This window comes from Calidris pugnax, unplaced genomic scaffold (assembly GCF_001431845.1).
Source record: "Calidris pugnax isolate Ruff unplaced genomic scaffold, ASM143184v1 scaffold1, whole genome shotgun sequence".
Lineage (NCBI taxonomy): Eukaryota > Metazoa > Chordata > Aves > Charadriiformes > Scolopacidae > Calidris > Calidris pugnax.
This window is the reverse complement of record NW_015090800.1, coordinates 10,111,945-10,123,380: the sequence shown is the minus strand read 5'-3', so window position 1 is coordinate 10,123,380 and position 11,436 is coordinate 10,111,945. Positions and strand designations below refer to the sequence as shown.

General features: G+C 42.5%; 1 long non-coding RNA gene across 3 annotated transcripts in view; it reads right to left on the bottom strand.

Annotated features, from left to right (window-relative positions):
- Positions 1-1,121: 1,121 nt before the first annotated feature.
- LOC106885257 overlaps positions 1,122-11,436 on the bottom strand; it is a 29,629-nt gene continuing 19,314 nt past the window's right edge. For 2 of the 3 annotated variants that reach the window (XR_001411410.1, XR_001411409.1), the window contains exons 7-9: positions 6,492-6,628; positions 5,762-6,012; positions 1,122-2,837 (exon numbers count right to left, since the gene is read on the bottom strand). This is a non-coding gene — a long non-coding RNA (uncharacterized LOC106885257). The remainder of the gene's footprint in view (positions 2,838-5,761; positions 6,013-6,491; positions 6,629-11,436) is intronic. The other variant, XR_001411411.1, reaches the window with a different exon arrangement.

Genomic DNA, 11,436 nt, shown 5'->3' with positions numbered 1-11,436 from the left:
CCGCCACCGCCTACGTGCGGCGCGCGCTTCTCCCGCCCCCACAGGAACCGGCCCGACCGCCGGCGGAAGCCACGCCCCCTCCGATAAGCCCCGCCCCGCCTTCTCCCCGCCGGGCTGGTGGGCGGGGCGCTTCCCCTCAGCGACACCCGGGCCGTGGTGTCGCCCACTGGCACCGTCCTACCGGCTACCGGGGCCCCGCACCCTTCCAGCCCACCCCCACTGACTGAAAGGGCTGCCTGCCGGTCCCACTGGAGCTCGTGGTCCTCTCAGCCTCGGCCCAGGTGGCCGCCATCACGTCTGGCCAGAAGGTGTGGCGGCCTGGCCACTGGCTGGGTGTGAGGCCTTCGTCCCATCGACAGGACATTAAAGAGGTTGTCCTCCTCCCCCACGTCACACACTGGGGAGTGATGGCCCACGTTCGGTTTCCCAACTGGGAAATGTTGGCCCACGTTGGGTTTGGCGAGGCGTAGCTGCGCTGCCACGTGCAGGGACATAGCCTCAGTGGGGCTAATTGGGGATGGGTAAAACCAAGGCAGAAAAGGAGGCCCCATCTCAAATACTGAGTTCGGCTTTGGGCCCCTCACTACAAGAGGGACATTCTCATTCTGGAGCGGGTCCAGAGAAGGGCAACAAAGCTGGTGAGGGGTCTGGAGCACAAGTCTTAAGAGGAGTGGCTGAGGGAGCTGGGGTTGTTCAGCCTGGAGAAAAGAAGGCTGAGGGGGGACCTTATCACTCTCTACAACTACCTGAAAGAAGGGTGTAGTGAGGTGGGGCTCAGTCTCTTCTCCCAAGTAACAAGGGGTAGGACAAGAGGAAACGGCCTCAAGTTACACCTGGAGAGGTTTAGGATGGATATTAGGAAAAATTTCTTCACAGAAGGGGCTATCAAACATTGGAACGGGCTGCCAAGGGAAGTGGTAGAATCACCATTCCTGGTGGTATTTAAAAGACAGGTAGATGTGGTGTTCAGCGACATTGTTTAGAGGTGGTTTTGGCAGTGTTGGGTTGATGGTTGGACTCGATCTTAAAAGTCCCTTCCAACCATTCTATGATTCTACGATGGGAAAGTACAATTCCGGTTTGGATGCAGCATTTTATTGAATCAAATGCTTTAGCTTAAGTACACGTGCAGACACGAAGTGCTGCTCACACATTGGTCACAGATGAATCATAAACTGATCCACACTCCTCGGAATACTCCAGAAGTCTGCACTTAAAATCCCAGAGCGGCCTGCGCGCTTCCTGCTTCCTTGCCATCCCATCAAGACCCCAACATTGCACCCATAATAAATAGGAGCATAAAAATGCCATACATGGCAAAAGACAAATTTCTCCAGCACTCAGAACAACTGCGTACAGGAGAGTTGTTGTGATTCAACATGTCTCACATTCATAACTTACCACGATAACAGCAGAACAACGCTGCAAGTTGTTTTGGGAAGGGAGCAGGTTTGGCTTTACAATGAGGGACTGTTGAGAGATAAATGTCATTCCCTGCTTAAGAATATCAACAGTGGGGACAAGCTGTAACTCCTCAACTCTTGACCTGCCAACTCACAGGGAAAAAATGTCACCAGAAGCAGTTTCCTGAAGCACACCTTCTGCCTCCCAGTCAGTCCAGCTGCCTCTGTCCTCTGCCGAGACTCTCCAAGTGGGAGGGTAGAGCTCCTTCATCCTCTTTCTCTGATCCCACACGCACCGGCCTGGCTGTCCAACACCCCACGATGATGTTCTAACAATTTCCTGTGATGAGAGCTAACACACCGAGACCATGTAAATGTTAATGATGAATTAGGTTCAGGAATTAACGCTAAGAAGGATGGTACAGGCTCCATGAGGTGAACAAGTATCAAAAATGCCATTTAGAATGGGTCTGTCAGGAAGCAGGGGATAACTGAAGTGTGTTTGATTAGTTTTAATAGCAAACATGATCTGAAAGTCAAGGAATAATATATTTGTGAGGCATGATAGCAAGTCATAAGATTATCAAACTAGATGGTTTCTGTAACTCATATAAGCTGTTTCTCCAATAGGTATCAACACAGGAAAACAGGGATATTATGAAAAAGTACAAAGACCACTCTGCAAAGGATCTGAGCAGAGACATTGTTGGGAATGATCTTCCCCACAAGCCAGAATTCCAGAAATGAGTAAAATGATATGGTTATGTTTTCTGCAAAGATTGTTTGCTTGGGATGTTTGCAAAGCTTACACAAACTGCGCTGTAAAATGTGTAGTCTCACGGCATCTGAGCAGCATCTGATTTTAAATAAATGTTTGAACTTGTGTGATTTGAATTTCAATGTTGAGCCCTGCTCTCCTTCCTGTTAGTGTTAGTTAGGAGTACTCAGGACAGGAGCAAAAAGTGTTAGGGAGGAGCAGAAATAACCATTCCAAGATAACCAGGCGTGCAGTAGAGGAAGACAAGGGAGTGCAGGAAAGAACTTTCAAGTGTAACTGCATTGCTCATGCAAAATGTGGAAACAATTAATGAAGTATGCTGCACCCCATTAGACTCACCTGGGTGCACTGCTTTTGGACCACAGCTATGCTGCATGTGGCCAACAAGGCCCCCAGGCAGAGCTGGCTTGGGGCTGCTTGTAGGAGGCGATGTAGGCAAACCCACCGTGAGGCAATACATGCTGTAATGCTGAAAACAGCTCTTTTTCACAGTCTGAAAACAGCTGCCAGTTTGGTCTAGTTTCTGTCAGAAGCAGGCTATGGCTTGTTGACTTCTCCAGTGTTGCACTGGGATGAGACAAGCCAATGGAGAAGAAATGAAAATGGTAAAAAGCTGATGGAGTCAGCTTAGAAAGCATGGGAATCATGTTGACTACCTGCAGGGAACAATCAGAAGTTGAAATTACTTCATCTCTCCTTCCCTCTTCTGTGCTCACTGAAGAGCTTAAGAGCTTGCTTTGTTACTTGTTACGTCTGTTCACAATACGTGCATTGTATTAAATTTTCTGCTTCTTCTGGACATCCCAATTAAAGCAAATTCCAGAAGCGGTATTATTGCTCTGGCATTTTGCCTTCTGTTTAGATATACACTTTGTGACCACAATCTAGATCTTTGCCATTTGTAATCTAGATTCCCACAAAATGCTCTACAAAAAGTTCCCATTCAGAAGCTTCAGCTGTGAGAGGAAGTGGCTGCCCACTGCCCAGCAGAACTTCTCGATGGAGGGCTGGTGACTAGGAGTTCTTTGCACACAGAATTCACTTGCTGGCTCTGATTTCTTCCTTTTGTCTCTGGTTTAGTTGTTTGTTTGTCTCCTGCCTGTATTTCTAGATTTTCTAGTAGTCAGTCACTTGGCCTTACAAAACGCAGCCCTTCCTGGATTACCCCTAAGCGTTGGCATGTACGTTTCCTTCTCCTCAGACAGCCATGTGACACTAAACCATCTCTTTCCAAAGTTTTTTTGCAGACCAAAATAAAGCCATGGGGCTTGCAGTGTGATCTGGACAGCTCAGCTTTATCCTTTATGTGGCAACTGTGAATGAAGGAAGTGGTAGAGGAGACTCAGCACTCCATCTGTATCATTAAAAAATGCTTGTGCCACTGTGGTCATCCAAGAGGTGGCCAGAACTCCACTACCAACAACACAAAACAGTCACCGGGAGGATATGCCCCAGAATATACAGTATTTTCTAGTCTGGCTTCTCTTGACAAATGGATGCCCTAATATTTGGTTGGTTTTGCTGTTGAGTGAAATCCATAAACATAAAAGATGTTCAATGGGGGCAAGATGAGTGCATTAGAAATTCATGGTTATGGAGATGTAATACATTCACCTTTGTAGCAACAGTGAAGAAGGAGAATTTACATACCAAAACAGCTGGAATAAGCAGTGAATGAACATAGTGCCTCCCTAGCTATGATGGCTGAATTAGGAATTATTCTGGAGTACATTTTAGGCCTGTAGGCTGCCTTTTTGAACTCCACAATCAAGAACCCATAAAGCTGTAGTAAACTACTTACTTGTCCTCTCAGCCAAGAGAGAGTGAACAAAACCTGGTTCAAGTAATTTTCTTAGGATTTTCAGCTTTCTGTTTTCTGTACTTCACTTACCCAACATATACACACACACACAAAAAAAATCCCTCTTCTTCCAAATTGAGAGATGGTTTCTTAGAAACCTTCTTTGTGTCCTATTATGTATACTATTTACCCAAGCCAAATATTTCTTCAGCAGCTGGCAAATAACCACTGGCACTCTTCTTTCACAGTGGAGAAGAGATTCACTTGACCATCTTGGTCTCAGCTGGAGCTGGAAGCTCACCACAGATGAGGCTGGGTCCAACACGCTGGAGCGGGCCAGCTGCCCTGTAATGTTTCCAGTGCTCCACCCAACATGCCTTCACTCTAAACCGTGGAATAACATCACCACTCCACAGCTTCCCATTAGTTTCATGTTCAGGGAAGTCACTGTGCATTTGTAAATTAACCCTGGGGTCATCCCCTTAGGTCTTCCCTTTTCATGGAAAAAGGGCTTGCCTGAGGGGAGAGGCAACATGCCAGTTCTGAACGCACAGTTCAGATAAAAACTGCTGAAAATTACCATGGGATTCACAAACCCTTTTTCTTCCAAAATTTATTTTTTGGGGATATCCTTCAGTTCCATAGAAAATTTCACAAACACATGGAATTAGCATGGCTAAATGTGAACACATCCCAAGTAATGTCCCCCAACAGTCACAGAATCACAGAATCACATGGGGTTGGAAGGGACCTCTGGAGATCATCTAGTCCAGCCCCCCTGCCAAAGCAAGTCATCCTAGAACAGGTTGCACAGGAACGTGTCCAGGCGGGTTTTGAATGTCTCCAGAGATGGAGAGTCCCCCACCTCCCTGGACAGCCTGTTCCAGTGCTCTGCCACCCTCAAAGTAAAAAAGTTCCTCCTCAAGTTTAGATGGAACTTCCTATGTTCAAGTTTGTGCCTATTACCTCTTGTCCTGTCACTGGGCACCACTGAAAAAAAAAAATGGCCCCATCCTCTTGGCACCTGCCCTTTATCAGCATTGGATGCTCACAAAAATGCTCTATCCAGTCACTTTATCAAGCAGTTACAGGTCCCATATCTAATCCCCAGTGGACTTTTGGAGACCTACATCTCTTCTAGGAATGAGCAGGATGCTAGGACTGCCTGGGGTTCAAAACTGAATCTCTTCCCCTTCCAAGTCCCCATGCTCCATGGCTGTGTGGCCCCAATGGAAGTGGGGCATCCCAGGGTTGCAAGTATAGACCAGCCCAGCGATTATTTAAGAGTACAGTGGCAAGCAAACCCCTGATGAGTTAAACTCAGACATTCATCCAAATAATCAGGCCAACAGACCATATTCCTAAATTATCCCAGGGCAGCTCCAAATCCGTCACATCCAGTTTCTTTTCTGACACGTAAAAGGCCAGAAATAGCTTTCTGCAGCAGCACAAGTAACCCTGTTGGGTATTAGACTCATTTCAAGGAACTCGGGAATTATCCGGTGGGGGCCTCAGCTTCTGTTGATAAAACTCAGTAATCTCAGGAATTATAAGGCAGGGGGTATAGCTGTAGTGCCTGTGGATTTGAAATTCAGTAATAATTGAGTGCTTAGCTCCCTACCTGCCTAAGCACTTCCCTTGCCCCTGTCTCTTTCTCTGATGAGGGCTTCCTACTTGGGCTCTTGTTAGCATTAGCACTGTTGTTAGAAAAAAAATTAAGCACTGCAAACTACTGTTAATGTATGTTTCTGGGAAGGTCCAAAGAGAATTTGGACGTACAGAACAGTGTTTCTCAAGTCACCCAGCTCCATTGGGAGGCTGTAACCCACCAGGATGAGATTCCACCTTGGCTTCATTCCTGAAAAGGGACTTCCTAAACTTCTTTTTCTTTTTTAGTGAGAGTGGCGGAGAAAAAAAAATGTTGCTTTATCAGTCACTTTTGGCATCAGTAGCAATGGTCGTAGGTAAACACGCATGGAAAGGAAGCCCAATATGACATCTTTTTTCACTTCCCTGGTGTGAGTCTTTAGCTGTAAGGAGAATAAAAATTTCATTTAACAAAAGATTCCCAGGTTTCAAAATGTGATTCCCATCAGATTAGCAAAAATTTTCCCCAGTTTTAAAATAATTTGTAAGGAAAAGCTTCTGAAACATAGTCTGGATTTGATTAAAAACTATGTTTTCAGTAAAAATATTTTGTTTGGATTTTGGTCTTTCATTTATTACCTTGTTAAATAAACATTATACTGCAACATAAATTATTTGGGGTCTTTTTTCCCCAAAAAATTCTTAAAGACATTTACCAAATGACCAGAATTTTTACTCCAACTTCACAATTGTCTGAAGCATTATTACAAAACCAAAAACTGAAAAAAGACTAATCCCCAAACCTCTGCAGACTGCAAAGGAAAATGGTCTTTATCTCATTACTGGTGTTCCTACTGTCACTTCCCCTGTTTTTCAGTAAACACCTTCACAGGCTGTGCCATTTTTTGCCCATAGATCTTACCCACAGTAAGGTACATTTTGTTCTCTTCTTATTCTTATTGAGTGTCAGAAATTTGTTTTCCCTCTTGTTGATGACAGATCACATTAAATTACTAAGAACAGCCCAGGACCAAAAATACATTCATTTTCACTTCTGTTCTGAAAAGTAATGGTAAAATGGAGTTATGCAATCACATATTTATTTTCCCAATGTTTTTAAGGTCAAGTGTGCTCAGTTTAAATGTAATGGGTGTTTTTTAAAAGTATTAATCTATCTGTTAAGTTACTGCAACTTGCAATCTGAAGGTCATGATATTCCTTCATGATCAACGGTACTCCTAATAAACCCCTATTTTTAACTAGAAAGTCCCTTTCCTTCAGCTTAGGCTATCAGGGGTGCCTATATGAATCACATTAAGGAATCAGCTGGGAAGAATAGAAACTGTCTCTTTCACTTCATTTTAAATATTGTGTACATTCAGAAATGCCCTACTTTGCACACAGGCATTACATCCATATGAGGGATTTGCATCAGTGTGACTAAATTGATTTTGCTGCATCATTGCACATTTGCTTAATGTAAACAAGGCCTTTACTGTTGGCTATGCTGAACTAACAAGAAAAAAAAAAGCAACGAAAACTTTCTCTTTGACTCTTTGGAGATAGGATTCTGAATATACATACAGGGAGAAGAAGAAGGGTTGGTTTGCTTTTACATGTTGCTACGTTTACAGAGCTGGCTTTCAATGAAACAAAGCTTATTAGAAAATTCAGAATCCATCATTTTAAGCCAAAGGATCATGCTACAAATTTCCTACCAGAAAGATACAACTAACCTTTTCTTGGTTACTGAAAATTTTATTTGCAGTAGCAATTAGCTAGTAAATAAAATGTTCACCTCTTAAAAAGCCTCTAAGCTATTTTGAGTTTTTCTCTCGTGTCCCAAGTCTCCTCTACACAACTAAACCAAACCCACAGTGGACAACAGGCACCAGGACCAGCTGGAGCCAAACCAACTCCTCTGTTTTATTATGCAACTTCTCTGGACAGCCCTGAATAGAGGGTGGGACAATGAAATAGAGGATAAACAAGTCACAATGCTGGCTAAAAGCCACAGTGGACACAGGACTGTGTTACCTGGAATAACACCTTCCAAGCCCTGCAGCCATCTGTGTCTGGATGGACGTCAAGATTGTTGCACATAAAGGTCAAGGCTCTCACCTGGCCTCTGGGGGCTCTGAAAGCCTGCTCTGCGGTGGGAGACGTGGCTTTCTGACTTGATTAAGCCCCAAGACTTAATCTTGGGATGAGACATACTAAGCCTCTCTCCATTTTTTCCATTCTGGCATCACAATTTATGGTATTAATTCTTAGGGGATTATATGATAATGAAATTAAAGGGAATAGATTATATATACAGGAACTTTAGATGAACAATATCTAAACCCCACACATTTTACTCTTAATTAGCACAAGACATTTATAGGTCTAGGCAAATACTGAAGATCTAAGAGTATTCCCTTCTCAAAGTCTTCGTATTTGGTTAGCATCTGAGGGAGAAGGGTGGAAGACAGGCAAAGTTCATTTTGCCTTTGCTTTTCCGCATGTGATTTCTAGCTATAGAGACATTCCTTCCTGGGCTTAGAACTTGACATACAGCTCTTTTGGCAACAGTGCCAGCAATAAAGCTGTGCCACCTTAGCTGCTCAAACGTTTGGTGAAGACCTACAAGAACATGGGATTGCTAAATGACAAATAAGACATTTTTTGTGTTCCAGTTTTTTTGGTCGGCCAGGAAGTTATCATTCTTCTGTTGACTGCTAGAAAGAAAATCTTTAAAAGTCAATGACTATGCCAATGGCAACTCTACAGTCCCGTAACTACAGTTATAGAGCATTGATAACCCCAATGCCCATGTTTCAGCTTCCCAGGCATATTCACCCTTTAAAATAAAGGGGTCATTCTTAATTAGAGTTATCATAGAAACCTAGAATGGTTTGGGTTGGAAGGGAACCTTAAAGGTCATCTAGTTTCAACCCCTCTGCCATGGGCAGGGACACCTCCCACTAGACCAGGTTGCTCAAAGCCCCATCCAGCCTGGCCTTGAACACTTCCAGGGATGGGGCATCCACAGCTTCTCTGGGCAACGTGTTCCAGTGTCTCAACATCCTCACAGTAAAGAATTTCTTCCTGATACCTAATCTAAATCTACCCTCGTCAAGTTTAAAACCATTACTGCTTGTCCTATTGCTACAGTCCCTGATAACGAGTCCTTCCCCATCTCTCCCGTAGGCCCCCCCTAAAGGTACTGGAAGGCTGCTGTAAGGTCTCCCCTGAGCCTTCTCTTCTCCAGGTTGAACAATCCCAGCTCTCTCAGCTTGTCGTCGTAGGAAGGTGCTCCAATGAGGACCACCATTTATGATCAGCATTTATGATCAGAAATGGTATTTTACGAACTAAAAAAGAATACATAAAGTAGCAGAAATGTTACTCTAATTATTACAAGCTGAGATGTGAACCTGTGGTTGTTGGTTCCATCCAACCTCTCTCATTAAATACCCCAAGAGGGTGGCCACTGCTGGAGGGGCTCACCAGTATCCCAACCAACTCGTTCAGCACCAACAGGCTAAAGAAGGATTAGCCATAAGATCAGAGGCCTGTGGTTCACATGGATCAATGGATGACTATTGATTTTGGGTGTTGCATGACTTTGTGGCAGGCTATTCTTTATGTCCCTCTGGCAGATTTAAGAGGGAAGTTTACTTGCTAAAATTTTTACTTGCTGCTCCTTTACACTAGTGTAGCAAACAGTAGGACTTGAGGCTGGTATAATCCAAAATACTGCATGCTGGCATACAGGCAAAATTGAAGAAGTTAAGACTGGTAACGGCTTGTGTATCAGTTGGTCTGGTTTATTTAAAATCTGTAATATTAATATAGGAGTCACAATGAAGCGTCAAGTGCATTGGTATTAACCTTCAGAAGTACTGGTAAGGGAAGAAAAACAGCTGTATATCAGGATTCAGTTATATTTCCTATGAAAGCATGCAAGTACTGTTACACCTCTAAGAAATGTTCCTGCCGAGTGCTGTCATATTCTGCCCCTCTTAGATTAGTATCTTAGTACATATTTTTGTTTATATTTGGAGCAGTGACAGCGCTGTGTAGCCATATAATACTGTAACTAAAACCTGCTCCTTCACTCACTTCAGTAAAGTGCTTAAGAGTTTGACCCTAAATTGGAGGGCTTAGTAAGCAGAAGCTATGTATTACAGTCACAGAAATCTGACCTCTGGATCTGTGGAGCTGCATATTTATGATTTTCCAATGCTTGAATAGATTTTAAAATAAACCAGTCTGTAAATACAAGGGAAGATCTAACTGCAGCGTTAGGAAGTTGTGCAATGCAGCACTCCAGATTTGTTTTCTTCACAACTCTGTAGAACTGTGGGCAATATGTAACTAACTAAATGCCTAATTTATTTCTTTTACTTATTTTCAAACAAGCCATACCCTAAAGGAATATCTTAGTGATCTACAGTGATTGTGATCATGAATTTTAATGTATTTTTTGATGGTATCATTAGACTTTTCAGCTAGATCGAGGGTGATGGTTCATCCATTAGACACATACTCTGGGATTAAAGACAACTGGGTTGGCTTTTTTTTATGTATGTCACATACTTCCTTGGGCAAATTAGTGAGTCTATAGCTCTGTGTGCAATTGCACAAAAATAGCATTTTTCTGTCCCATGGGCATGTTGTGAGGGACCTCAAAGACTGAGATGTCTCACATATTGTTGTAATTGGAAGTCATATAAAACGTGCAGCAGGCAGATATCCTAAATGTTAAAATTAAGTTGGAATTTAGAAGTAATTTCTAATTTGTCATTATTGCCATCCAGTAAAATATTAAAATAGGGAGAATATTGTAATTTTTTTCTTTGTCTCAAGTAATAACTGGGTGCATTTTTGTCTTGGGAGGCAGCTCACAGCTAATGACATAATTTTCATTTCACATATCAACCAAAACAAAGTTATTCCAAGTTGTTACTCTTACAGAGATTATACTGTATTAAAAAGAACATAACAAGGATACTCAAAATTCAGATTATCAGCAAATATGGCTCAGCATAACTGCACTGAAGTAGCTAGAACTAGACCAAGTTGGATTTCCTGACTGTTCTAGTGTCTCACAGTTTTGCAGTGACTGAAATTTTAGTTCACCTTTACAAAATACATAATTTTATTTCTTAGCTTCTGCCTGATTAATCACAGATAAGTGACAAACTGAGAAGGATTAATGTGAAACCAGACCTGGATGGTATCAGTACAAAGCAATGAAGATGACAATTCTTTTTCCCTTGAGAAAACTAAACAACCAATTGTTGTTTTAAAAGGTGGTTAAAAGAATGAGTTGTTTAAAATAATGTGCAAAACTTAAAAACAAAGCAACCATTTTCTGGTATTAGAACATAGCTATGGTAAAACTAGATGACAGCACAGTCGGTTGTCCACTGAATTGTAGAAGACAAGATAGACGTTGCTTTAAATTATTTATGGTTATTCAGTAGACTAGTGCAGAATTTTTCTGTGCTGTAATTTCCTACAAACTTGCCCAGATCCAAATGCTAAATAGCTCAAGTTAACGATTCCCACTCTTGCCACTGGAATATGATGCCACAGTCCAACACCTTTCGCAGTTTTGGTGGCATTTGTTAAGTTTTTTCATTCATTTCCCTACCTAATTTTTCTTACATATATTTTTCTCTGTTGAAAAAAAAAAAAAAAACTCTTCTCATTGTCAGTATCTGCATTTCCAGTATCTGCAAACAGAAGAAGTCTTCACCCTCCAATATTTTTTCCTGGACGGATTTACTGTTAATATTCCATTTCAGTCTTTCCACTCCTTTGCTCACATTTTGCCACGCTTCACTGCCTTCTTCCCCATTTTGCTGCATTTCTGT